Consider the following 27,451-nt stretch of genomic DNA (forward strand, 5'->3'; position numbering starts at 1 on the left):
GTATTATGTTGAAGTCCCCACATAGTATTAAAGAACCTTTTCTTAGGGAGTTAATCTTGTGGATAAGTTTATGAAAAAAACGAATCTGATGTTTGTTTGGGGCGTAGACGTTTACAATGGTGTAGGTTACTTGATTGATATCGCACACTAACGCCAAGTAGCGCCCCTGCGGGTCTATATACTTCGTATGAAGAGTAAATGCAACGGTATCTCTTATAGCAGTCATTACACCCTTGGATTTCGAGTCCGCATTTGCAAAAAAGATGTGTGGAAAATTCTTATGTTGACATAGTGGGGCAGCTTTGCTACTAAAATGTGTTTCTTGTGCACATAGTATATCGGATTTATTCAGTAATGCTTCTTTCCATAGGGAGCTTCTCTTTGCTGGGTGGTTAAGCCCTTTGGTATTAATAGATAAAAATTGGATGGCCATTAGGTTGGTTTGTTATGTATGTTGGTTGTGGTTTGCGTTCCGATCCGAGGTATCTGAACGTCTCCTCTGGTGAAGTGTGTAGTACATGCATATACTTTCTTAAGGTGTAAGTACTCACTGCGATCTTGGTAAGGCCTGTGTCCTTGTAACTTTTTGCTGGCTATTTTCAGATGAATGATGATACTGTGTCGCGAAGAGCTGGATGCTGGATGGGTTATTGTAGTGCTCCATTTGCGGGAGAAAAAAAGAAAAAAAAAAGAAAAGAAAGGAATATAACAAATCAAAGTTAACATAGTAGGTAAAGCAACAGTGCAACTTTCCAGAAACTTCTGGGTGACCCATAAGGGAAATTTCCTTCTCATGGGGTTTAGTGGGAATCACCCGTGTGCAGCAAATTGCTGCTCAAGAAAACTTGAGGGGTTAAGTTCTAGCCTATCGGCTACTCCGGCATTGTAAGCGGACAAGAAATATTTTTTTTGGATTTCCAAAGAGTGTTACTTATGCGTCTTGGCATTCTTTGTTGTTACTTTCTTCCAGTCAGGTATCACTGATTGTCGGTTGTTTTTGGGGCCTCCCTCGCTCTCGGAATCAGGAAGGATGTTCCACGATTTCAGTAAGGCGATGCCTTTTTCAATTGAGTCTACAATGAACGTTTTATCTTGATTAGTAATTGTTATTTTAGTAGGGTACCCCCATTTGTAGGGTATGTTGTGATTCCTAAGCACCTTTGTGATAGTGTTTAAGTTTCTTCTCTTTTGCAGTGTGTGCTGAGAGAGGTCAGCGTAGAACTGTATTTGTTGGAAGCGGGGTGGGATATTCTCCTGTCTCCGCATTGTTTGCATTAGTTGTTCTTTGATATGGAAAAAATGTAGGCGTAAAATCACATCTCTGGGGACAGTGTCCGGGAGGTAGGATGGCTTTGGTAGGCGATGTATTCTATCAATGGTAATGTCTATTTCAGAGAGGTCTGGTAAGAGGGCAGTGAAAAGATCTATAACATATGGTCTCAATTCAGAGGATTGTACTGATTCAGGGATCCCCCTGATCTTGAGGTTGTTCCGTCTGGATCTATCCTCAATATCTGCGATTTTATTTTTAATCCATACAGATTCTTCTTCTCTTTCCTCATTTGCGTCCACCAGTGCATTAATGGTGGAGGCATAATCCCCCATTTTGTTTTCAACATGCTCCACCCGGGCCGCTACTGCGTTCAATTCCCCACTGAATCTGTGCACACACTGCATCATATCAGCCTGCAAAGTGCTCCTCAGAGATACTAACATATCCTTAAGGACAGTGTCCAGAATCGGTTGATTCATGGTGGGGAAGGTAGTGATGGAGTCAGGGAGCTCCCTTGTGTCATCTCCTGAGTCCGTTCCCGGGCTCATTGCGGGACTGCATCCAGCTCCATCCATCTTTTGCTTGGTCTTAGCTGGGCTCCCTGATGGGGAGAACGAAGGGAGAGACCTTTGGCTGCCATAGGTATCGTTTTGATTAGGGGATGATGTGGCCGTGGGCTGTGCAGGCTTATTATTGTGTGCTGATGCATGTGGATGGGCAGCGCCATCTTGCCTACCTGCATGCGGCTCCTGTGAGAAGTAGTCCGTCAGCCTTTGGGGTTTGGATGTGCCTTTTCTTTTGCCCATCATAGCCTCAGGGTGTGCCCGGATTGTTTCGCCAGCCGGTGGGGGTGAAATCCGGTTGAGTTTAGCCGTTTTCAGCCGCTATTGTCCGCCGGAGTACCGGAGCTCTGGAGTCAGACGTCCATTCAGCTCCGTTGCAGGCCACGCCCCCCAGGGCTGATATGTTTAACTGCTAGAGTCCCTCCTCATCCCCATTCCCTTGATGACACAATGGGGCTTACTGTTACGTTTAAGTTTAGAGGACCCCCGTTAAGGTCCTGGTTTTAGCACCACCCTACGTGGTATACAATGTAGTGCAAATTCTGTTTATACAATGTTGATTCAATATATCTGTTAAATCACCTGTCTAGTTTGTCGCATGTTTGACCCCCATGAGTTTAGACCCAAGGGTATCTTATTTAGCTCTTAAAACTCCGTTGGCTCCCGCCTATACTCACAGACACGAGCCTCGGTGGACGGGCGATACTAAATCTCGACGGTCTCGATCCGACACTTTCCACCCCCTCACAAGACAGGAAAGTAGGTATTCCTGTCAAAACAAACCGGACACTTTTCGATCTGTAGGGTAGGTTTTACATAACCTCCCTCACTCCAGAATACCATTCATCTTACTTTTTTCTAAATCCCAGTTAACTTCTCCCTCTTTCTCCCCATCTCTCTCTCGCGCTCCCTCTCTCTTTCTTTCCCTCTCTCGCTTCCTCCCCTTCCTTCCCCTCTTCCTCTACTCGTCTTCCCCCCACCTCCCCCCCCCCCTTTTTTGTTTTTTTTCTCTTTCTCCTTTCTCCCTCCTTTTCCTTCCTTGCAGTCTCCGCCACCTCCACATCCCGGCTAAGGCAAAACTTGCAAACAGACCTTTCCTCCGAACCCTTCTAAATTCCCACGGGAAGGTTGAGCTATTACCTGTTTCTCGCTCACTCGCTAGCATTCTAACTGAACAACTACCCGCTATGGCACACATACGCTCCACAACAAAACCCTCTTTACTCAAAATAGTCTCGCTAAATGTAAAGGGATTAAACATCCCGGAGAAGCGTAGTCAAGTTCTTGATATGATGTCTAAACTTAAGGCTAATATAGTGTTCCTACAAGAGACACACTTTCACACAAACAAAATACCCAAACTCTTGAACCGCATGTTCCCAACAGTATACCATGCCACCAATTCTCTTGCAAAGTTCAAAGGGGTTTCAATTCTCTTATCCAAAAACCTAGACTGGCAACTCGAGGACTCACTCATAGATACCGAAGGCAGATACCTCTTTTTGAAAGGACGACTCCAGGGACGACCAGTGACCCTGGCCAACATATATAGCCCCAATTCTGCACAAGTAAGTTTCTTTAGATCAATCTCGCGACTACTCTCAGATTTCCATGCCGGACTGACCATTCTAGGGGGAGACTTCAATATCCCTCTTTCCCCAATCTTAGACACCTCCACAGGCACGACATCTCTACCATACAAAGCTATCCGACAAATTAAACTACAAATCCAAGACCTTCTTTTACATGATACGTGGCGTGCCCTTCACCCCGATGAGAAGGACTTTACTTTTTTCTCGGCCCCACACAACAAATATTCGAGGATCGACTATCTGTTCCTGTCCCAGAAAGATATTCCCTTTCTCTCGACTGCCACCATTGAACCAATGGTGCTGTCAGACCACCATCCAATCACAATGACCCTGACGTTCCCTGACAATCACGTCCCCAAACAAAAAATTTGGCGCCTAGATGCGTCTCTGCTTACTTCGGAAGAAGTAACCAATGATATCAATAACTGCATACACACCTTCTTCTTAGAAAACGACACACCAGACACTGCCCCTCTCTCACAATGGGAAGCCCACAAGTGCGTAGTCAGAGGCAAACTCATTGCTCTTAAAGCTTCGCGTCAAAAGGCCCAACAACAGAAAATCACAGAGCTCCTTGACAAGATTAAAAGGCTTGAACTTGCCCACAAACAATCACAAGTACAGCAAACTTATCACGAACTCACCCAAACTAGGAAGATGCTACGAGATAAACTAAACCGTAAGACGCAACGTAAATTTCTGTTACATCAAAAGATTTTCTATGAATATGGCAATAAAGGTGGTAAATACCTTGCTAAAGCCCTCCAGACCAGGAAAGCACAGGCAACCATTCATACTATTAAAGATCATCAGGGTAAATCGCACATCACCTCGACAGACATAGCAGCCCAATTTGAGACCTACTACTCTAAATTATACAATCTCCCGAAACAAGATACAAGCCAGTATGGATCTGAGAACAGACGTAAGATAATCAAGTCGTTTCTCAGCAAATTTGCCCCCAAACCCATAGATAAAGAAGATGCAGCACACCTTGAAAATCCTATATCAGAAGAAGAGCTAAAAGCGGCTATTAAACAAATTAAAAATGGGAAAAGCCCAGGCCCAGACGGGTTTACAGCCACTTACTTCAAAACCTTCACAGATACACTGGCCCCACATTTAATTAGGACCTTCAACTCCTTAACATCATCCACTCTCCCCTTCCATAGATTCCTTGAAGCACACATCACAGTGATCCCGAAAGATGAAAAAGACCCCACCTCAGTAAGTAACTATAGGCCGATATCCTTATTAAACGTTGACGTAAAACTTTATGCCAAGATTCTGGCCTCCCGTCTCTTGCCTCTCCTGCCTTCCCTGATAGGGAGGGACCAGGTGGGGTTCATCCCTGGAAGAGAGGCTAGAGACAACACAATCAAAGCGCTGAATATACATCACTGGATCACGAACCAAAAACACAAGGGATTCTTCCTGTCCCTGGATGCAGAGAAGGCGTTCGACAGGTTGGCATGGGACTACCTTGGAGCAGTTCTGAGACGCATTGGTCTCCAAGATCGGATGTTTAATGCTATCATGTCCCTCTATACCACTCCAACCGCTAGGGTGAGTGTCAACGGCCACCTGTCGAACGCCTTCTCTATTAATAATGGAACAAGACAGGGATGTCCACTTTCCCCAATATTATTTGTCTTAACCCTAGAACCCTTTCTCCAATGTCTCAGATCCAACGACAACATCAAAGGTTTCTGCATTGCCGATCGTACCTACAAGATCGCTGCATTCGCTGACGACATATTACTATTCCTGAGAGAACCACACATATCGATCCCAAGCCTCTTAAAAGAAGCAAATACCTTTCACACCATTTCCAATTTTAAGATCAACTTCACAAAATCCCAGGCCCTAAATATCTCACTCCCACAGGAACAGGTAACACAATGCAAAAGCAATTTTCCCTTCCATTGGAGGCATGACCAGATTAAATACCTTGGGATACAACTAACGTCAAAGCTTTCAGACCTATACTCCAAAAACTATCAACCCATCCTCAAAACCATTACGAACGACTTAAGCAAATGGAACAATCCCCATTTTTCCTGGTTTGGTAGGGCAGCAATCCTAAAGATGAATATCCTTCCCCGCATCCTCTATATCTTACAAACTATACCTATTAAACTCCCCCCGACTTTCTTCCAACTCTACAAACGACTATGCACTAAATTTCTATGGAGACAGAAAAGACCTAGAATAGCCTACGACCAACTAACGCACCCTAAGACAAAAGGGGGCATCGGCCTCCCGGATCTCAAGAAATATTATTGGGCGTGTCACCTCTCTAGAATTATAGATTGGTCAGTACACGACAAATGTAAAGACTGGGTCACCCTTGAACATACATTCTCCCCATTACCACTACGATCCTTGCCTTGGACTTTATCCAAACACACCCCGAAAATACTAAATAGTCATCCTCTCATCGCCCCGACACTCCAATGCTTTAAGGATGCCTGTCGGAAGCTACACATTTCCTCCAATCCGGGACCCCTCACTCCGGTAAAACACAACCCAGCATTCCCTCCCGGCATGTTCACTAACTTCCTGATGGGTACATGGCAACACTCAACAGTTGTAGCCCATCACTTCTTTCGCTCGGGCACTCTTCTAGAGCGCTCCTCCCTACCGATTAATGCAAATAGTACTCCCCTCCCACTCTGGACATACTTCCAGATCAGACATTTTTTAAAAGAAATAGACAGTGGCTCCTCGGTCTCCCGTCCACTCACGACTTTTGAGCAACTATGTGCTCACTCTACACCCCAGCAACATATGATCTCAAACGTTTACAACCTGCTCTCCGCAGGAGGCTCAATGAAAACTATCAAAGCGTGCGTAAACTGGGAAAGAGACCTACAAACAGAATTAACTGAGGCACAATGGGAACACATTTCTATGATAGCACATAAAGGCTCCCTTAATGTCTCGATTCAAGAGAATAATTATAAAATTTTAATGCGTTGGTACAGAACCCCCGCAACTATTCACAAATACTATCCTACCCTATCTGACAAATGCTGGAGATGCGCCAATGAAGTGGGTACACTAGAACATATATGGTGGTCCTGTCCCTTAATCCAGCCCTTTTGGACCCAAGTCAGGGAGCTGACCTCACAAATATCCACATATACTCTAGAACACACCTCAGCACAATGCCTCCTTCATCACTCGGACATTCCGGTACATCAATATCGCAAAACGCTAATACCACCCTTACTAAATGCAGCCAAGTTGTGTATCCCTCTCCACTGGGGAACAACAAATGCGCCCACTATCCCGGAATGGCTCAAACGAGTAGAAAAAATTGCGGAAATGGAGGAATTGATCGCCATAGCCAAAGACTGCCCAACCAAATTCTCATTCACATGGGCATGCTGGTCCCACTTTTGTACCACTGATCAATATAAACAGTTGACCAACCAAACTCACACAAATCGCGATCCCTAAAAAGCTGGCAACCATTATTAACTTCTTTATATCATTCAGAAGCTAAATCTATGAAGGTTCGTGGTGGCCGACCTCCCCCACCTAAACAAGGGTTGAATGGGGGAGGTCACCTGACACATTTTACACGTACCCACCTAAAGACCCGTCAGTTGGGCAATCCTCCCTGCGAGAATACAAACCCTTAAATATGGTGGCGGAGACTGCAAGATACTACTGACCCTATCCTCTCCCCCCCACTCCCTCCGCCCTCCCCCCCCTCCACTCTCTGTCTTCTCTTCCTCCCTCGCTCCCTACCCCTCTTTATCTTTCTTTTCCTATAAATCTAGGTCTACACCATAAGCTAGATCCCCTGCAGACAGAATCTTTTCTTTGTATACACTGATGTTCAATCATCCTTAGCTGATCAAATACTGAACGGAAATAGACACTTAACATTAACCACTGTATGAAAGCACAGTTTCGATTTTATTGAAGAAATACACCCAAACATCCGTAAACACCAGACAGAATTAATAGCAGTGGAACATATGCATTTATATAAGTGACCTTTCACAACTATATTTCATTGTTTTTTATAAGGGTACACCTTACCAAAGTCAGCGGTAGAAAGGTCCCCTTTTCGTTTGTTTCTATCTTTATTACAAGAGTTATTGTCTGTTAACTTTGAATGTCAGTGTTGCCGAATACTCTGTTATGACTCAATTTCTGTAACCAAAGGCAATGTAAACCCTATTTTTATTCTACCAATAAAATATTATGGAATAAAAAAAAATAAATAAATTACTGTTGGTCCCAATGGTTACAAATAAATTAATATTGTTTCAGTAATACCGCAGTTATATAAAAATAACTATTGGTCCCATTAGTTACAATTAGCAGTAGTACAACTAGAAAATTATGGAGATCGTGTATATATATCTCTATACCTCTATATAGACACACACCTGGTCATCTATTTGGAATGAGATTTTCATCTCCCCTTTCCATATCAATGGATCAATTCTTTATCTCTATATCTTTTTTTTTTCCCCTTTTCTTTTCCCGTCCCTTTTCCCCATTTTTCCCTTTCCCCTCTCTTTCCCCCTCTCTTCCCTCTCCCTCTCCCCCCCCCCCCCCTCCTCCCTCCCTCTTCTAATCTTCTACTGGCAGCCAAACCTTCTCTCCTCTCCATGAATCATTATACTTATTACTATCATGTTACACACGTCCCCATAGTGTTTGAATGTTACTTTGGGCTTTATGGGAATGGCATCATCTGATGGTTCCCGGTGGCAATGACACCAAGTTCGCAATATGTTTATTATCTGGCTATAGTCTTTTGTTATAGTGAGTTCACTAAAGCTGTACTTATTGGATGTTTTATATATTTCAGTAATCTGTTCTGTGCTCCTGAAGAAGCGCTTTGGCGTGCAACATGTTGAGCAAGCTATAGACATCAATTGTTATCATTGCATAGCTCCCAGTGTACTACAATATAACTACATGAATTAAGGATTGGTATCCCCAATTTTTCTATGATTTATTTTTATTGTAGAGCTATGTATGGAGTGCATAACTGTAAATTGTATCGCTATGAACTGATTTCTGGCTCTGTCCTTTTTATTCTTACCTTTTAATAATTTTCAATAAATCATATTTTTAATACAATCATATATAGTGATTTTTGTGCCCAGAAAGTCCAAAGCCCAATTTACTACTTTCTTTGCAAGTGGAAAACTGTGTTTAATACCAGAACAGGCCATTATGAGTACCTCGTAATGCCTTTTGGCCTTTGTAAGGCCCCGGCAGTTTTCCAGGAATTTATTAACAATATCCTCCGAGATTTGTTGCAGTTATGTGTGGCGGTTTATCTCAATGATATCCTCATATTTTCCAAGTCCCTGTAGAGCCACCACACAGATGTCTGTCGTGTGCTTCAGAAACCAAGAGAGAACAATCTCTATTGTAAATTGGAGAAGTGCAAATTAAATCGTGAACAGGTTAAATTCATGGGTTATGTCATTTCCACTGCTGGTTTTTCGATGGACCCAGAGAAACTTTCAGCAGTCCTATAGTGGCCCCGACCCGTGGGTTTATGTCCTCTGCTGTGTTTTCTTGGCTTTGCCAACTATTATCAGAAGTTTATTCATAACTTCTCATCTCTGGTCAAGCCCCTGACTCATATGACCAGAAAGGACGGTAACCCACAGAGTTGGTCTCCGGAGTCCATTAAGGCCTTTGAGAGTTTCAAGGCTGCCTTTGTTTCTGCTCCTGTGTTGGCACATCCTGATCCTACGTTACCTTTTATACTTGAGGTTGATGCTTCTGAGACTGGAGTTGGCACCCTTCTGTCTTAACGTCCTACCTCTGAGAGTGCTATGCATCCTTGTGGCTACTTTTCCAAGAAGTTGTTACCTGCGATGTGCAATTATGAGATTGGTGACTGAGAGATGTTAGCGATCATTTTAGCCCTGAAAGAATGGAGACATCTCCTCGAAGGCCCATAAGATTTTCACATTCTTGTCTGAGGCTAAACGCCTGTCTCCCAGAAGGGCACAATGGGCTCTTTTCTTGTCTAGTTTCAATTACATTGTCTCATTCTTACCTGGTAATAAGAATGGTTATGGTTCGCACCAGTCTCACTACTCCTTTGGGTGACAAAATTCTTGCCGCTCAGGTCCATACTCCTCCTGAGAAACCTTGTAACCACTGCTTTGTCCCACAGAGTCTCCATACCTCTGTGCTCCAGACTTACCATTATCCCAAGGCTGCTGGCCACCCTGGGAAGAATCAACTCTTTTGGGCGATTTCCCAACAATTCTGTTGGCCTAGTCTATGTGCTGATGTAACCGCCTTCGTAGCTGCCTGTTCCGTGCATGCTCAGAGTAAGATTCCATGACACCTTCCAGTGGGCCTCCTACAACCCATACCCAATGGAGAGAGGCCCTGGACCCACCTGTCTATGGATTTCATTGTGGAGTTACCCAAATCCCAGGGCAACACAGTTATCCTTATGGTTGTTGACCAGTTCTCGAAAATGTCCCATTGCATTCCACTTAAGAAGTTGCCCACTTCTATGGAACTGGCTTCCGTATTTGTTCTGGAGATCTTTCGCTTACATGGGCTACCCAAGGTGATTGTCTCGGACAGGGGTATTCAGTTTGAGTCCTGGTGAGCCTTTTGTGCACAGTTGGGAATTCAGCTTGCTTGCGTATCACTCACAGTCTAATGGGGCCACAGAACAAGCCAATCAGTCCTTGGAGAAGTTCCTACGTTGCTATATTTTTGACCATCGTAACAACTGGTCAGACCTCTTACCATGGGCGGAGTTTGCTCACAATAGTGCCTTGAATTCTGCTTCCCGATTCTCCCGTTTATGGCGAACTATGGTTTCCAACCTTCCATGTTGCCTGACTCATTTGTTCCGAAGAGTATTCCTGCATTAGAGGAGTATCTCCGTGGCCTTCGTTCCACTTGGGCACAATCCAGGAGGTTTTGCGACATGCTACAGACTCCATGCTGACCGCAGATGCCTGCCTGTGCCTTCCTACCAGCTTGGGGACAGGGTCTGGTTGTCATCTCACAACCTCTGACTTCGTGTTCCCTCTCTGAAGTTCGCACCTCGGTTATTTGGGCCTTTCCATATTCTTTGCAGGATTAACCCAGTGGTTTACGCATTAGACTTTCCTTCTAATATGCGTATCTCAAATGTATTTTATGTCTCCTTATTAAAACCTTTGGTCTGCAACCACTTTACCACCTCGGTGCCTCGTCCTCACCCTGTACAGGTTGAGAACCATGAGGAGTATGAGGTACAGTCCATTGTTGACTCCCGTAGGTTCCGCAGGCGCATACAGTACCTGGTGCATTGGAAAGGGTACGGTCCGGAGGAACGATCTTGGGTCTCATCCTCGGTCGTACATGCCCCTGTCCTCCTCCGTGATTTCCATAGTCATTTTCCCCTCAAGCCTGGTGGTCCTCCGAGGGGGAGAGGTCATTGAGGAGGGGGTACTGTCAGGGCTGGGGTCAGCCCTTCCTTCTCAAAGCTGGCCGCTCAGCTGTTGGCTAATTGCCAGCTCCTTTCTCTCCACAGTGACTCACCTGTTGATGATATCCTGCTCATCAGTCCTGGCTACTTAAGCCATCCAGCCCAGATGATCTCTGCCTTTGCCTTGGTCACATCTCTAGAGACACTCTCCTGTGTTCCTGTTAAAGACTTGCTTGGCTGACATTCCTTCTGGCTCCAGATCTTGTTTCCTGTTCTACTACGCTCATCCTTGCCGTTGTTACAGTAAAGAACCTCTTTTCTTCTAATCTTAATGAGTGGCCACGTGTCTTGTTGAACACCCTTTTGCAAAAAAGCTTTATCCCTATTGCGGGGTATGGTATTTGTAAATAGAAATCATGTCCCCTCTCAAGCGTCTCTTCTCCAGAGAGTATAAGTTCAGTGCTCGCAACCTTTCTTCATAACTAATATCCTCCAGTCCCTTTATTAGCTTAGGTGCCCTTGTTTGTACTCGCTCCATTTCCAGTACATCCTTCCTGAGGACTGGTGCCTAGAACTGGACAGCATACTCCAGGTGCGGCCGGACCAGAGTCTTAAAGAGTGGCAGAATTTTCGCTTTATCCATGGAGTTAATCCCTTTTTTAGTGCATGCCATTATTCTGTTTGCTTTGTTAGCAGCAGCTTGGCATTGCATGCCATTGCTGAGCCTATTATCTACTAGGTGCAAAATATAGGATAGGATGGAAAATGACCTGGGGGTCCTAGTAGATGATAGGCTCAGCAATGGCATGCAATGCCAAGCTGCTGCTAACAAAGCAAACAGAATATTGGCATGCATTAAAAGGGGGATCAACGCCAGAGATAAAACGATAATTCTCCTACTCTACAAGGCTCTGGTCCGGCCGCACCTGGAGTATGCTGTCTAGTTCTGGGCACCAGTCCTCAGGAAGGATGTACTGGAAATGGAGTGAGTACAAAGAAGGGCAACAAAGCTAATAAAGAGTCTGGAGGATCTTAGTTATGAGGAAAGGTTGCGAGCACTGAACTTATTCTCTCTGGAGAAGACACTTGAGAGGGGATATCATTTCAATTTACAAATACTGTACTGGTGACCCCACAATAGGGATAAAACTTTTTCGCAGAAGAGAGTTTAATAAGACTCGTGGCCACTCATTACAATTAGAAGAAAAGAGGTTTAACCTTAAACTACGTAGAGGGTTCTTTACTGTAAGAGCTGCAAGGATGTGGAATTCCCTTCCACAGGCGGTGGTCTCAGCGGGGAGCATTGATAGCTTCAAGAAACTATTAGATAATCACCTGAATGACCGCAACATACAGGGATATACAATGTAATACTGACACATAATCACACACATAGGTTGGGCTTGATGGACTTGTGTCTTTTTTCAACCTCACCTACGATGTAACTATGTAACTATATGTGTGTCACGAGCACAAAAAAAATTACATATAAATACGTGTTTAATGTGTCTTTAAATTTAAATAGCAGATCTGCTGCAGTCATGGGTTCCCTACCATAGGTGTGGGATAAACAGTGTTTCAATGTATTGGATAACTGCACTAACCCTAAAAATAATTCTTACCACATACCTGTAACAGTGAATAATAATTTTCTTCATCAGTAATGCATTAATAATAATAATAATAATAACCATAGGACATATTATGTGAACTGTATAGATAATATAAAATCAAAAATAATATATTGTAGAATACAAAATGTAGGAGTAAATAAAAACTTATGTGTTTATATAAAAAAGAAAGTCCCAGTGTTTCTCTTCAAAGATAGATAATCAAATCCCACGTGCACAAATCTACATCCGTGTTGAAGAAAATTCCACCCATCTGTGATGCACCACCACCTTCTACAATGGACACTCACTAGAAACCAATAATAAAAAAGCCTTGATTTTTGACTGGATCAGCCACTCCACTCATTAGAGTATATCTGGGATTTCTAATTGATATGCCAGTAATTATTCCATATATCTCCACATTAGATGATCTTAGGATCTCATAAAAAGCAAACGGCTATCATTGCGCAACATACTTTAATTTATTTCATCAGTAAAATAGGTATAAATTATTGCACTCACAAGTAAAGTGCCTTGGGACCGGCACTGGGTCTTTCCAGCATTGCGTTTGGAGCTAGTATTCGCCATTTTGTCTCCCAAGGCCAGCGTGCAGTCCAAGCCATAATTTGTGTTAGGGACAGGAAGTGACATCGGTGTTACCCAGAAGCCTCTACACATTTCGCATCCAATCATGCGTCTTCAGGAAGCTTCAGGATGAGCCAATGAGCCAAACGCATTGCTGGAAGGACCCAGTGCCGGTACCATACACTTTACTTGTGAGTGCAATAATTTTTTACCTTTTTTACTGATGAAATAAAGTATGCTGCGCAATGATGGCCGTTTGTTTTTTATGAGATCCTAAAATCATCTAATGTGGAGATATATGGAATAATTACTGGCATATCAATTGGAAAGCCCCAGATATACTCTAATGAGGACGTGGGTGATCCAGGCATAAATCAAGGCTTTTTTATTATTGGTTTCTGATGAGTGTCCATTGTAGAAGGTGGTGGTGCATCACGGATCGGTGGAAGTTTCTTCAACATGGATGTAGATTTGTGCACGTGGGATTTGATTATCCATCTTTGAAGAGAAACACTTGGACTTTCTTTTTTATATAAACACATACGTTTTTATTTACTCCTATGTTTTTGATTCTACAATATATATTTTTTTATTTTATATTATCCATACAGTTCACATAATATGTCCTATGGTTATTATTAATAGATTACTGATGGATGTAAATTATTATTAACTGTAACAGGTATGTGGTAAGAATTTCATCTACTAGGACCCCCAGGTCCTTTTCCATCCTCGATTCCACCAGAGGTTCTCCCCCTAGTGTATAGATTGCATTCATTTTTTTCCCACCCAAATGCATTATTATACATTTTTCTACATTAAACCTCATTTGCCATGTAGCTGCTCACCCCATTAATTTGCTCAGATCTTCTTGCAAAGTTTCCTCATCCTGTGCAGAAGTTATTGCCCTGCTTAGCTTAGTATCGCTCGCAAATACAGAGATTGAACTGTTTACCCTATCCTCCGGGTCCTTTATAAACAAATTAAATAGGATTGGTCCCAGCACAGAACCCTGTGGGACCCCGCTACCCACCCCTGACCATTCCGATTATTCCCCATTTATCACCACCCTCGGAACTCACCCTTGTAGCCAGTTTTCAATCCATGTACTCACCCTATGGTCCATGCCAACGGACCTTATTTTGTACAGTAAATGTTTATGGTTACGGAACTGTGTCAAATGCTTTTACAAAATCTAGATACACCACGTCTACAGGCCTTCCTTTATCTAGATGGCAACTCACCTCCTCATAGAAGGTTAAAAGATTTGTTTGGCAAGAACGATTCTTCATGAATCCATGCTGATTACTGCTAATTAGGGATGAGCCAAACACCCCCCAGTTCAGTTTGCGGCAGAACATGCGAACAGGCAAAAAATTTGTGCGAACACGCGAACACTGTTTAAGTCTATGGGACTCGAACGTGAAAAATCAAAAGTGCTAATTTTAAAGGCTAATATGCAAGTTATTGTCATAAAAAGTGTTTGGAGACCCGGGTCCTGCCCCAGGGGACATGTATCAATGCAAAAAAAAGTTTTAAAAACGTCCGTTTTTTCGGGAACAGTGATTTTAAGAATGCTTAAAGTGAAACAATAAAAGTGAAATATTCCTTTAAATATCGTGCCTGGGGGGTGTCTATAGTATGCCTGTAAAGTGGCACATCTTTCCTGTGTTTAGAACAGTCGCTGCACAAAATTACATTTCTAAAGGAAAAAAAGTCATTTAAAACTGCTTGTGGCTGTAATGTAATGTTGCACCACCCCCAGCCCATTACCGGGCCCTTTGGGTCTGGTATGGATATTAAGGGGAACCCCACACCTAAATTAAAAAAAAAATGAGGGGCCCCCAGGCCCTATATACTCTGAACAGCAGTATACAAGCGGTCCCCAAGTTACAAACAAGATAGATACTGTAGGTTTGTTGTTAAGTTGAATCTGTTTGTAATTTGGAACAGGTACATTTTTTAAGTGTAGCTCCAGCCAAAAAATTTATTTTTAAGCTTTTTGGATAACATAGGGAAGGGTTATCACCCCTGTAACATTTGTTTTGCTGTCTGTGCCCCTGTTCAGAAGATTTCACCTCACTTTCTGTTCCAATGACAATTGGATTTTGAAAATGTTGGGTTAGTAGGGAAACAAGGATTGGTGATAAAGCATCAGTAGAGACACCTTTTTCCCATATTAACTCTTACAGGAGAGAATTTCCCTTCCCTAGGGGTAGATTTCCTCTCACTTCCTGTTGTCTCCTTCCGTTTCTAAGTAGGAGTCATTTGTAAATCGGATGTTTGAAAATAGGGGGCCGCCTGTATATACTATACGGCCTGCCCTATACACTCTGCGAAAAATTAGGCCTTAGGTGTTGGTGGTACCAGAACACTGCAAGCCCTCACAGTTACTATTGGTGGGCACTGGAATGGGCCCTGCTGTGAAATATTATCAAGAATTGTAATTACGCGCCCCTGTTAAAGAAGGGCATAAAAATGGGGCCTTAGGCGGTGGTGGATGCACAACACTGTAAAGCCTCACAGATACTTTTGTGGAGTGCAGGAACAGGCCTTGCTGTGAAATATTAGATCAAAAATTGTAATTACGTGCCCCTGTTAAACAGGGGCTTAAAAATTGGGCCTTAGGCAGTGGTGGTGGTGGTACAACACTGTAAAGCCTCACAAATACTTTTGTTGAGCACAGAAACAGGCCCTGCTGTGAAATATTAGATCAAAAATTGTGATTAAATGCCCCTGTTAAACAGGGGCAGAAAAATTGGGCCATAGGCAGTGATGGTGGTGCCCTGAACTGAAAATATTCCTAAAAGCTATCATCATGAAGATTGGGGAGGAATAGAATAGTCAGCATAATAGGATAGTCACTCAGCATATGCAGTCTTCAAGGGATCCCACATCCATAGAAAAATCAATCATTTACATCAGCATCAGGTGCGTGGTAACTGGTGATCCAAGACGGATTCATTTTTATGAATGTGAGCCGATCAAGAGAGTCTGTGGACAGGTGCACTCTGTGATCAGTTACAAAGCCTCTAGCAGCACTGAATGTGCGTTCAGAAATAACACTGGATGCAGGACAGGCCAGTAGCTCAATTGCATATTGAGCAAGCTCTGGCCAGTTGGTCCATCCTCAAGACTCAGTAACCCAGTGGATGTTCTGGTGGAAAGGTCTCCAAGTCTGATCTTGCCCCTAGATATTCCTGCACCATGTAATTCAGACACTGGTAATGGTTGCTGGAACCGATCAGAACTGGGTGCTGGGGACTGAAGAATTGTCGGAAGGCATCAGTTAGCCGGCCACCTTCTCCACCGCTCTTTCTGTGACTGAACGATGCCTCAACAACACGTTGTTCAGCACCAGGAAACTGTAACCTCCCAGGCTCTGGAAACGCATTGCACAAACCTTTCTGCTAGGCCTCCCAAAGATGTTTCATCCTCTGCTCCCTCTGCGACAATAGAAGGTCTGGACTCGGAGTTTAAAACCAAATGGGAGCAAGCCCTGCGGGCATGTTCACAAAGTTTAATGGAAATATTGATTGTAGAATACAGAAAGAGATCCAATACCCTAGATACAGATATTGTAGCTCTCTGCAACAAACTACAACAGCTGAAAACCCAGAGACCCCTCACCAATAAAGAGGACAGACTCAAATTACACTTAGAAACATTCAACAAGGATATACTTATAAAAAAACGACAGAAACTCACTCGAGATAGAAACGCCTTCAGAGATGGGAAGGCATACAAATGGGCCCAAACTAGTCCAAACCAGAATAAAAACTACCAACAACAGGGACACCAAAGCACTCCTTCACAATCCACCTCCAATTTACCCCATATCCACACCCAAACCTCTCAAAAACCAAATATAGGACAGAGCACTAAACGCACTTTTCGTGGAGACCCCAAGGAGGGTCAACAGGCAAAGAAACCAACCCTTGATATCCCTATGAAACCCAAATCCCTTATACCCACACACGAGCTAACCAAGAAAGCACCAAATACACAAATTAATACATCCACTCCAGAATGTGAACCCACTCCCCAGTCAAATCCTTCAACTGTCATATCACTAGACACTATTTCCAACGACCCATCTTTTTTAGAAAAAATCTTGATGGGTGTACAACCTACACAATCCAACCCCAATACTTACACCCAAATAGCACTGTAACTGTCCCAATTGCTGGTCAAGAACAGGGGCCGAATGATTTAAATATAATTAACCTTTCATCCTACAAACTTTCTGATGATGAAACTGCCGTTCTTAGAAAAGGTCTAAACTTTTGCCCCAATCAAGATTTGGATAAATTCGAGATCTACAAAGACCTTCAACTCTTTATACGCAAACTGATTTTAAAAAAACTCTACCATAAACAGGAAGGGCCAAATGACTTTACTCCACAAGAACACCAAGCACTAAATCAACTGGTGTCCCTCCTTGATGAGAATGATCCAACTGATCTCATTGATGAGATCAATCTCTTTCAAATTCTAGAATCCATCGAAACCCCCAACGAACGCTGTAAGGGAAATAAATCCACACTAAAAAAGAAATCGGACTTTTGTCCGACACCCAGTACCCATCCGAACGCAGTAGCCTTCCTAAAATTAGTCGATAAAGAACTAGACAAGATAAAAACTGATACCAAACTCCCTAGGAACTTAACTAGAAGTGAAACAGCAGCACTTAAAACATTGTCAAATAACGACCAAATTATAATAAAAAATGCGGACAAGGGTGGGAATATTGTGGTGCAAAATAAGGAGGACTACATCAAGATGTGCAATAGAATACTAAACAAAGCAGAGTGGTATCGCCAAATACTGGCAAGTCTGGTCAAAAAATACAATCAGGACTTCTATACACTAATAGATACGGCCTACTCCAACTCGACAATCACAAAGTCTCTATGGACATTCATTAGGAACAATTTTCCCCGTACACCGGTTTTCTATTCATTACCGAAGGTCCATAAAGACATAAAAAAAAACCCCCTGGAAGACCCATCATCTCCGGGATAGGGGCGATTAGCGAGAATGCCAGCAGACTGATAGACGAAGTTTTGAAACCATTTGTTTATTCTTTACCTTCTTTTGTTAAAGATACAGTGCACTTTCTGCAAATTATTGATAAATTGGAAATTCCTGAATATGCAATCTTTGTGACAATTGATGTCGAGTCCTTATATAGCTCCATCCCCCATGAGAAGGGTGTAGCAGCCATTAAACATGTTCTTCGCACAGCTAGAGACATAGATCCCGCATATGGAGAGTTCGTCACCTCATTATTAGAATTTATTCTGAGTCATAATGTGTTTACCTTTAATGGCTCCCACTACCTCCAGGTGCAGGGGGTTGCGATGGGGACATGTTGTGCCCCATCGTATGCCAACCTGTACCTGGGGGAGTGGGAGGCCATGTTTTTGAGCGACGAAAGTCTATCGTTATATACGGACCACGTACGCGGATGGTACCGATACATCGATGACCTGTTCATTATATGGGATGGATCGATTGATCTCCTCCAACAATGCCTACTGAGAATGAATCGGAATGAATTTAACCTTAACTTTACAATGTCATTTGACAAGCAATGTGTTACGTTTTTGGATGTGGAGATCTCTAGAGGAAAGGGAGGTAACATTATGAGTAAATTATATAGAAAACCTACTGCAAGTAACGCAATTTTACATGCGACGAGTTTCCACCCTAAACCCCTCCTTGATTCAATCCCATATAGCCAGTATCTTAGAGTAAGACGCAACTGCTCTAATGATGACACCTTTAAGATGGAAGCAAACAAGTTACGTGACAGACTATTAATACGGGGCTATCCTCATGCGTTACTCAAACGCTCTTTCAAAAAAGCCCTTATGCAACCAAGAAATAAGCTATTGTACCCTGAAAAAGTAAATAAAACTGGCGAAAAAGATACAGACACTATTAGGATCATCACAAAATACAGTAATCAACATAGACAAGTCCGGAACATTGTGGGAAAATACTGGCACATGCTACAATACGACCCGACTTTGGGGCCTTTTGTTCCTCAGAAACCCCTTTTCACTTTTAAACATACTTCCTCTTTAAGAGATAAAGTTACTACGAGCGAATTTAGGGGGGAAGTAGACAAACACTGTAAATACAAGGGAACCTTTAGATGCGGAGACTGTAGTTACTGCAAGTATATGTTCACAGACAGAAATCCAACCCTCCCTAATGGCCAGCTTTTCCACCCCAAACACTTTGCTAATTGTAAAACATACGGTGTGATCTATATGCTCCTGTGCGAATGTACATGCTTTTACATAGGAAAAACTAAAACAGAATTTCGGAAGAGAGCATGTAGACACATCTTGAGTATGCAAACTTGTGACCCTGATCTCCCACTTGGGAGACACACTACAATAGTACATGGGGGCAAATTTCCAAGAATCAAATTTCTTATTCTAGACCGGATACATCCGGAACCCAGAGGAGGTGACTGGAACAAGGCATTGTTACAGTTAGAATCCCGCTGGATATACAACTTAAAGGCTACCCAGCCCCCAGGTTTGAACGAAACCATCTGGTTTAAGCCTTTTCTTGAAGGCTTCTCGTCAGGTGGTAGGGAGCAATGAGGAAAATGACGACTCTCATAAACATCTTTCTAGCACCCATACCCTCTCCTTACAACTGCCACTAATAGAATATATATATAGAAATATGTACAAAAAATAACATATAACATTTTTCTGAGTTATGTGACTCCTATACATATTTATTTCTATCACTATTCAACATACTTAAAGCTTTCAATATATATATATACAATTTCAGTCTGTAACTTGCTTTTCCATATGCTAAATATAAGGGATATGTCTTGAAGACTGTGATACTTTTACAGAATTTTTACTGTACATATATATGGTTAAAATACATGATTAATGGCTATGTTGTGACCACCTTTACCTATATAATTGTCTTTGGATTGATACAACTTATAGACGTAACGGTATATATTCTGCTACATAATCTGTTTTTCATTATATGAATTATTCCAGCCTGTAAAATACAAATATAATAATAATATATATATTTTTTATTATATAATGTAATCTATATATGTATCCATAACATTAACTTCTTGTAATTTGTTTCCTATTACATGAGAAATCCCAGCCTGTAACACTGTCAGCCAGCGTTGTGGCTTTTTCCCCAGAATTGTGATCTATACACCTTTTACCATTATATGGCATTTTATGCCTGCATTATTCTTATTATTGATCTGCGGTTTACCCGGCAAACAAAGCAGCCTGAGCGTTCCTGGCTCTTGGCGGCGCTGTGCGAGGATACAGTGTTGCTGACACTGCCCTCCATCTTGCGACGTGCCGGCGGGTGTAGTGGGCGTGGCCGCGCCCCATCACGGATGCCTGCGCATGCGCGGTGGGGGCCTGGCGGCGTTCGCTCCACCCGGGGGGCCATTCTCAGCGTGTCTGTCCCTCCCCTGCCACAATCAGCTGTTGGCAATCATATCAGCAGCTGATTGGTAGGGAGGGTTTTATATGCTCTCACACAGCCCAGACCGAGCGTCCGCTCTTGGGTGCAGGACGCTGTCGGTCTGGCCTGATGTCAAAAGAGTAGACACTATATTAAAAGTGAGTACCCCATTATATTATTTACTACTTTCATCTATCCCACATGTTGCCTCTGCCATTTTTAAATACACCATCCATGTTTTTATTTCTACTTCTATGCTGCTCTGTTTACACAAGTACATTGTTGCAGCTGTGAGAGACTTCCTATAGCTGCTCTCCCTCCTTTATATTTCTCTCTGGTTCTCTTTCTTTTTCTTTCTTCCTTTCTTTCTCTTTGCCCCTGTTTCTTCTTTTTTTTTTTCTCTCCTTTACTCCCCCCTTTTTCCCTCTCTCCCCTTCCCTCTCCCTTCCCCATTCTCTCCCCTCTCTTTTCCCACTCCCTTCCTACATACTTCCCTTCCCCCTTTCTCCCTTTTCTCTCCTTTCTTCCCCCCCCTCTTCCCCTTCCTTCCCCTCTCCCTCCAATTTTCACCCTTTTCTTGAATTATCCCTTCCCCCTTTTTTCCCCCCGTTTTTCTTTTTTCTTTTTTCTTCTTTTTTCTTCTTTTTTTCTTTTTTCTTTTTTCCTTTTTTTTTTTTTTTTTTCCTCTATACCATTATTTTCCAGTCACCTGGTATACATAACGTATACTAACTACTCTTCTGACTCTCTTTTGAATTTTCTACATTGGTGGGATTAGGTATGTTGTACCCCCTATTTTTCTACAAATAAACTACACCCGAAATTGTTCATCAGTCACTACACACTTTTACATTTTTACACTTTACAGGACTCACATCTGGCCTCAGTGGAACCTTAGATCCAACACCTCTCTATGCCCTACCTATACGGGCCTTCTCCTCCAGTATATGAGGAAGTAAACCTATTCAAATACCCCTTACTTAGACATCTATACTTGCTACATATGCAACATTAAGACCTTGGGTATGATAATCAACCCGTATTGATCGCAATTGGGCAACACACCGGTTGGGCTGACAGCACCTGCGCTTCTGTTTTTAACTCTGTGTTTGGAATGCGAAGCCAAGCTACATATTACCAATGTGAGTGTAATGTATATATGATATGTATCGTTATCTGTAAAAACTTGAGATGTATACACATTCATGATCTCTTTGTCAAATACATTATCTCCAATTTAGAAATCCTTGATTTAACCCACACCCACCCCTGAAGAAGGAGGCTCAATTTTCTCCGAAACGCGTCGGGTGCAAAAATATATTGGTATCAATGTCTAACTTATGTATATATGCATAACCACGTTCCTTTTGTTGTTTGCTACAGTCACATTGCTGTTGACATATATATATATTTTTTTAAATGTTTCTGAAATGAATACATGTTTTTTCTATATACTACAAATCTTCTCTCATATTCATATATACGTGCCTTTAAAGTCCACCAGTAGGGGAACTTTCTTCTTGCTCGATGATTTAATTATTGGACGTGGCACATTTTGCAGTTAACAAGCCGACTAATAACTTTAGCTTGTAACGTGGATCATGAAGGTTTGCCAGTCAGTAATGATCCCTCTCCTTGATACCACAAATCCTAGGGTCCTTTTGCAGGCTTTGCAGGATCAGGGAGGCCATGCAGCGTAAGTTTTCAGAGGCATTCGATCCTGAGTCCTCTGGGTCACTAAGAATCACATGATCCTCAACCACCTCCTACCAGCCATGTACAACTCCATGGGTTTCTTGGGACTGCAAACGATCCCTTGAAGACTGCTGCTGATGCTGAGTGTTATCCTCCACTTCCATGCTGACACAATCCTCCTCTTCTTCTTCCTGTGTGATTGGCGGGCCTGCAGGAATACTAGTATCTGGATAAATGGGGCCTTGAGAGGTAAGGAAGTCCTCCTCTTCCTCCCGCTGTTCTGCCTTAAGTGCCCTGTCCATTATTCCACGAAGCATGTGCTCCAACAGGAAGACAAGAGGGACAGTATCACTGATGCATGCACTGTTAAGCTCCCCTGACCCTGTCCTGGTGCCATACTCGCACAGGTACTCATTGATGGCCCTCTACTGCGTGTGCAGCTACTGCAGCATTGCCAACATTGAGTTCCACCTGGTGGGCATGTCACAAATGAGGCAGTTCTTGGGCAGGTTGCATTCTCTTTGAATGTCTGAAAAGAAAAAGGGGGGCGGGACTTTATATGAGACACAAAAGACGTGTCTCCATCCCTATATTGGTTACAAAACGAAAAGTTCGGGACTTTAAATGAAGCATATGACAGACCATAAAATGGGTAAAAGTATATCTAGCACATAATATATACATGCAGAATTGATATATGTACAAAACACGATTACATTGAATATATATATATATATATATATATATATATATATATATATATACATACATTGCATTGGTGTCGAGGCACAGAGGCACATGGTAAAAACCACTCATCAGGGGCGGATGCGTCAACATGTCTGAAAAAGACCAGTAAATTTGATAAAAACTTCAAGGAGTAATATAAATGTATACAATAGCAAGGAAAGGAAGTGTCCAATCCTATAGGACTTACATGAGGCTAATAGGCAAAGCATATGGTATAGTCCATCCAGGGACCCAAGAAATAGCCCGTCCCGGGAGCTGAGGTAGGAGACCCACGAGCAAAGCACGCACGCACAAAGCATCCCACAAATTAGAAAACCTCCATAAGTGCTGGGTAAAGGTGCATGACCCCAGAGTCTGTAAAAAAAATATATATATATAGTGAGAGTCTCACATGTGAAATAGTACTAAGGAGAGTTGGGGATAAGCATATTGCACTGTAGGGGATAGTAAAGATAAGGATAAAGAGTGAGGATATGTGAATAGGTAAGGTGCTGTGAGGAAAGGTTGAGTAGTGGACTGAGAAACCCCAAGAGTGTCCAGGATATTGTAGGGGTCCCTAAGGTGGATACCCATAGGGATAGATGTGAAAAGAAGGGGTATACTGAATAAGTGCAGAGACCCCCATGACAGTGCCAACAGAAATTACCTTGAGTAAGTGTGTAGATAGATATTAATAGTGTCTGCTGCATGATATACAACATACATGGATGTGCAGGTAAGAGACTGTGACAGTGAGGGATACTTATGTGCGCGTGCGCCCAATGCACGCAGGGCCCGACCAGCGTCACGGGGGCATGACCGTGAAGGAGGGGCAGTCAGACGTGGGTGGTAAATGCCGCCAACGAGTGGCACCAGAAATATCTCTCCACATGAGTCAGCCAAGATGGAATAGACGCCCACGTGACGGCGCCAAATAGTGATGTCACACGTGAGCATCAAGGCGTGACGCCGATGTGCAGCGATCCACCCACCCAGTCCCTCAAGTCCCATCTCCAATAGAAGTACAGGAAGGAGAAAGGGGGAGGCACGCAGTGCACATCGCAGCTCCCGGGATTGGACGAAAAAAGGGGCCCTGGTGGAACAACCGAGTAAAGCTGTAGCATATCAACCACTGGAAAAAACCAAGAGCAAGTGCTGAAACAGCAAAGAGATCTACATGTTAATACATACAGATATATGGCCATTAGGGATGAGCTTCGTGTTCGAGTCGAACCCATGTTCGACTCGAACATCGTCTGTTCGCCCGTTCGCCGAATTGCGAACGATATAGGCCGTCACGAATTTAGCGCGTCACAGCCCACAATTCACTGCAGCATGATGATGATGATTGGCCAAGCATGCACTATGACCCGCATGCTTGGCCAATCACAGCGCCGTCTGTAGAGAGAGCTGTAATTGGCCAAAACCAGGGTGGCTTTGGCCAATTATGGCTAAGGGGGTTTAGTACACGCCCCACACTATATAATGCCACCGGCACAGCGGCCCTGTGTAGTGTGTGTTCCGGCGTTGAGAGACAGAGACAGAGAGACAGTGTCATTTGATTTAAGTTAGATAGATTAGGCAGGACAGTCAGTGAGTTAGCTGCACTTACAGTGTATTGTGTATATATATATATATATATATATATAGTGACAGACCTAGCCGGGAGAGAGAGACTTTTGGAGGGGACTGAATGCTAGCCTCTTGCCGATCGATCGTGGGCCCTGGCATTTGGGGGAATGGTGCTCTTTGTGAGCTGTATGCCTGAGGACCCTTGAGGTAGTGTTACTTTGGATTCAGGTCCATATCCCCCCAAGAGACACAGACTCTGGGGACCCTGGATTTGCCATATTAGAAATAGTGGCTGATTCATAATGCTGGGACAAATACTGTTAGGAGATGCTGATGTCAATTCCAGCCACCTGTCTGTCTGTTGCCTGCTAGAATGTGTTTATTGTAAATAAGTCTAGTATGGGATCTAAGAGTCATTAGATTCCCATTGTTGTTTGTGTTAATTACTCTGCTATTGTGTGAAGAAGAGTTCTGTGATGATTTGTGATAATGTTGATTGTGTTTTCCGAGCTACAAGATGGCCAGTCTGGCCTAAAGGTCATGACTGAGTCATCTAGGCTGTCTAAAGGGATTAGTTAATTAGCCCATGTTAATTAGGTTTCTGGTCACAGGTGTATGTTCAGAGTAATATGAGCAGGAGGTATGCACCTCCTCTTTTACTGTATAAAAGAGCCTGTATTCCTTTCAATAAAGGAGATCCCCGTTTGAACTTACATACAGCCTGCCTGGTGTTTGTTCTGAGCTATCACAACTGGATTCGAATGGCACATAGCTGTTCAAATCCCGGAGCATCGGATGACTGAACCATCAGACGTTGCGACCTGCAATCTGATTCAATAGCCGCAGAGGAGTGTCGGGAGAGTGGAACCGATCAAGCAGGGGCTCGTTACATTGGTTGGCAGCGGTGGGATTTGCTCTCCAGTTACTGGGACACTCCAAACCAGCCTGCAGGAGAGCCATGCTGAAAGACTTACTTGAGAGCCGTGGAGGGAATGGTGGGATTGCGCTACCTTGCCGTGAACACATCCAAACCATCACCTGGATCCAAGGTCCAGATAGCAGGAGAGGAGAGGTACAGATACCAGCCACCATGGAAGAGGAATTCAGAAGGAGGTTGCGAGAGATGCAGATACAGCACAGAGGACCAGTATCAGAGCAGGTCCTGCTAGGATGGTTTGATTCTATCCGCTGCGAACTCTGGAAGGAAGCGCTAGCCCGTGAGCAGGGAAACCAGGGAAAAGTTCTCTCCTCCATCCATGTAAGGTACTGGTCGCAGTATGAAGTGAGAATGCTGTTATTGGGGGAACAGCCGAACCAGGAGTGGACAGCTGAGTTAAGCAGGCTGATCTGGGCAGAAATGCGGTTGGACGAGAGCTACAGAGCCCTCCAGTGGTATGTAGCCCAAGTGTGCCTGTGGACAGCGGATGACAGCCCCACGGAAGGCTTTGACTACGATTGCCTGGGATTGTTGTACTGGAGGCTGTCCAGGGACCCTGACTTTGGGAGTGATTGGGAGTGGCGTTTGGAGGAAATAATGGAAGAGAGCGAAGACTGAATGTCTCGGAAGTGCATTGAGCACAGGAAGATTTGGAGTTTCTGGCCGTTCAGGAATGGGAGCTTGAGATGGTCTACAGACAGCTGCTAGACTCTGCTCAGCAGCAGGGTGGGGCTCCCTTTGCCTGGGACTATCAGGAAATACCAGTTGACAACTCTGAAATCCTGGCTGAAGAGTCGACAATGTGGCAGAGTAACTGTGTGCTTTGCCAACCTGCCCCCGCAGCTATGGACATGGAGGTCTTATGGCGGATGGAGCAAGTGCTGACTGACCTTGATGAACCTCTTTCTGCATTGGATGATCTTGGATGGAGGAATATGCCTGTCCAGCAGAATGCCAGAGAATCAGCAGTGGAAAATCTGGAGATTGCTATCCCCAAACTGAACTGCTGACAACAGGGCAGAGCTCTGCTAACCTCTGCCCAGCACTGATAGCATCTTCTGGGTTCCACGGAGAGGAGATGGTGAACCTTTATCCCCAGACACCAGTTGCAGAGACAGGGGATTTGATAGACTTTTCTGCTGAGGAAAAAAAAAAAATGCCTGAAGAGGGCGTATAAACGTGCATGTCTGAAGACAAGACATGAACTAGTACCAAAATAAATAGGAAAAAAACTAATCCTATTCGGATAATCACTAAGTTTTCAAACCAACACAAAACTGTTAAAAACATCATTGAACGTTATTGGTACGTTTTAAAATTAGACCCTACCATTGGTCCATTCATACAAGACAAACCGTCTTTCACTTTCAAACGTGCCAGGTCCATTAAAGACAACTTAGTATCCAGCAAATATGTGGGGGGCGGGGCAGGGAAATGGGACCCCTGCAAATGCTTGGGAACCTTCCGGTGCGGAGGGTGCTCATATTACCAATTTATGAATACCAAATCAGACATCAAACTACCTGATGGCAGTAAGTACACACCAAAACACTTTGCTAACTGCAAAACAATCGGCGTAGTATATCTACTTATGTGTGACTGCGCATGCTATTACGTTGGCAAAACGAACCAGGAGTTCTGGCGGAGAGCTTACCGCCATATAATTTCTATGAAAACGTGCAATCCCAGTTTACCACTAGGCAGACACGTCTCCACCTTCCATTCTGGGATATTCCCCAAGCTGTCCTTCCTGATTCTGGACCGCGTCCATCCAGGTTTACGCGGGGGAGACTGGAACAAAATCCTGCTGCAAAAAGAACAAAAGTGGATTTTTCGTCTCCAGGCCACTAAGGCACCAGACTTAAATGATACCACCCCTTTCAGACCCTTCCTTGAGGGTTTCACCTCAGGGGGGTCAGAGTGGGAACCCCCCGGTGCCAATACCCCCCTCTTTCTGTAGTACTAGAAGCATCTAGACAAA

The sequence above is a fragment of the Aquarana catesbeiana genome, linkage group LG13 (assembly GCF_042186555.1).
Source record: "Aquarana catesbeiana isolate 2022-GZ linkage group LG13, ASM4218655v1, whole genome shotgun sequence".
NCBI lineage: Eukaryota > Metazoa > Chordata > Amphibia > Anura > Ranidae > Aquarana > Aquarana catesbeiana.